Source organism: Camellia sinensis, chromosome 15 (genome assembly GCF_055761805.1).
Source record: "Camellia sinensis isolate YWXY chromosome 15, ASM5576180v1, whole genome shotgun sequence".
NCBI classification, from domain to species: Eukaryota; Viridiplantae; Streptophyta; class Magnoliopsida; order Ericales; family Theaceae; genus Camellia; species Camellia sinensis.
The window spans coordinates 137,987,839-137,989,734 of NC_138975.1; the positions used below are offsets into that span (position 1 = coordinate 137,987,839).

Genomic DNA, 1,896 nt, shown 5'->3' on the forward strand with positions numbered 1-1,896 from the left:
AAATTCTTTACAAATTTTATGGATTCTTAGTTTTTTCATGCAATGTATCTATGCTTCTAAAGATAATTTTAGGTAGTTTGGAAATATCACATGTTATTGCTTTTTTAATTAATTAAATTGTGAAAATTTTTATGATGGGATAAGAATGACCCACTTAATTTATTTCATAGTTTTTATTTGTCGACAATACCATGTAAGTAATGTGATACTCCCAACTAATGATGTAGAAGAAAAATTTATATTTTACAATTTTTATTTATCGACAATACCATTAATGTTATTTTCAATTCTTCATTTATTAAAAATACCACATAAATAATGTCACAACATACTTATACCTCAAAACTGCCCTAATAATTGTTCCCCTAATGATCCTTTTTGCTTTTTTCTATAAATAGAGGTCACTGGGAGTTTCTGAAAGATCATAGGTCACCCCCCAAAACTCCTCTCTTCTCTCTTCTTTCTGCAATTGTTTCTCTTCACCTGTGTATGATCAGCGATGGCACTTATTCCATCACTTTAGGGTATTTTCTGGTTTTGTAATAAAATATAATTAAAGGAAGGAAGGAGAGAGTGAGAGGGAGAGAAGGTAGCGGTAATGTTGTTGACAGAAGATAGAGAGCACAGATGATGAAATGCACAGAGAGTTTGCATCTCACTCCTTTGTGCTCCCTATACTTCTGTCATCATCCTTTCAGTTATTAGCTCCATACTCTTACCCCTCATTTCTCATCTTACTTTTTTTTTATTTTTTTGAAAACGTGATGGTAGTTTGGTACTGCAAATCATCATCAATATGATTTTTTTTTTTTTTTTTTTTTTTGGGGGGGGGGGGGGGTGGGTTTGGGTTTGTTTCATATCATTTTTGTTTGATTTCATAGTTCATACAGCTTAATATGCTGTTTAATTTGCGCATCATATTTTTTTGTTATTTCTTATAAAAGTGAAGGAACTTTCATTGCCAGGAATTTTACCTATGTCAGATTATATCTTCTTGTCATTTCATTTTTGTTTGATTTCATAGTTCATACAGCTACTATGCGGTTTAATTTGCGCACAAGAGATAAGTGGGTATTAATTCATATATAGCATCATATTTTTTGTTATTTCTAATAAAATTGAAGGAACTTTCAGTGCCAGGAATTTTATCTATGTCTCATTATATCTTCTTGTCATTTCATAGTCTATCCAAATAAATTTTTGTAATGCTAGTATAAAGGGTTTTACTTTCTTTTAAATCTTACAATGAATTTTTTTTTTTTTTTTCTTCAGTAGTTTGATGTTTTAACATATGGTTTCCTTCCAGTATTGTTTCATGTATATAATTCCACTGATTATTTTGCATTATTGTATGTTTTGCAGATTAGGACAATGGTTAAGCAAGTAAACCAGCTTGAAAACTACCTAATAGTTATGAGCCAGTTTGGGATCGTGCGCCGCTGTCTGGTGGTTGACAAAACATGAGCTATAGTTTCATGATATGCAATTTGTTTCTTCTGTTTATCCTTATCATTCTACTATTAACCTTAAAATAAAAATAAAAAAATTGAAAAGAAAATTCATATCGTGTTTTGATATGCTCAACTTTATTTAAGATTTGAGATATGTATCCTAGCAGGATATGCTTTCAGGAAGATGAAGAACATTCCTTATACTGTGTTTAGTTGGAAGATTTAGGAAGAAATTTGAAAATGGAAAGAAAAAATATAAGTGAAATTTGAATAAAATATATCTATATTTTAACTAGTTTCATACAGTTTTTCCTTTTTTTCCTTTCCAAATCATTTTTTCAAATTCTCCAACCAAACACAACGTTAAGGGATGGAAACTTTTTGTTGTTGTCATTACTATAAGGAATGAAGAACATGGACTCTGATAAAATTCTGATGCTGTGCT

The 1,896-nt window shown here is 30.1% G+C and overlaps 1 long non-coding RNA gene across 1 annotated transcript; it reads left to right on the top strand.

The window, feature by feature from the left end:
* Positions 1 to 435: 435 nt before the first annotated feature.
* On the top strand, positions 436 to 1,577 carry LOC114295196 (uncharacterized). Its single transcript, XR_003640805.2, has 2 exons — positions 436 to 524; positions 1,363 to 1,577. It is a non-coding gene; the product is annotated as an uncharacterized LOC114295196 (long non-coding RNA).
* The last annotated feature ends 319 nt before the right edge of the window (positions 1,578 to 1,896 follow it).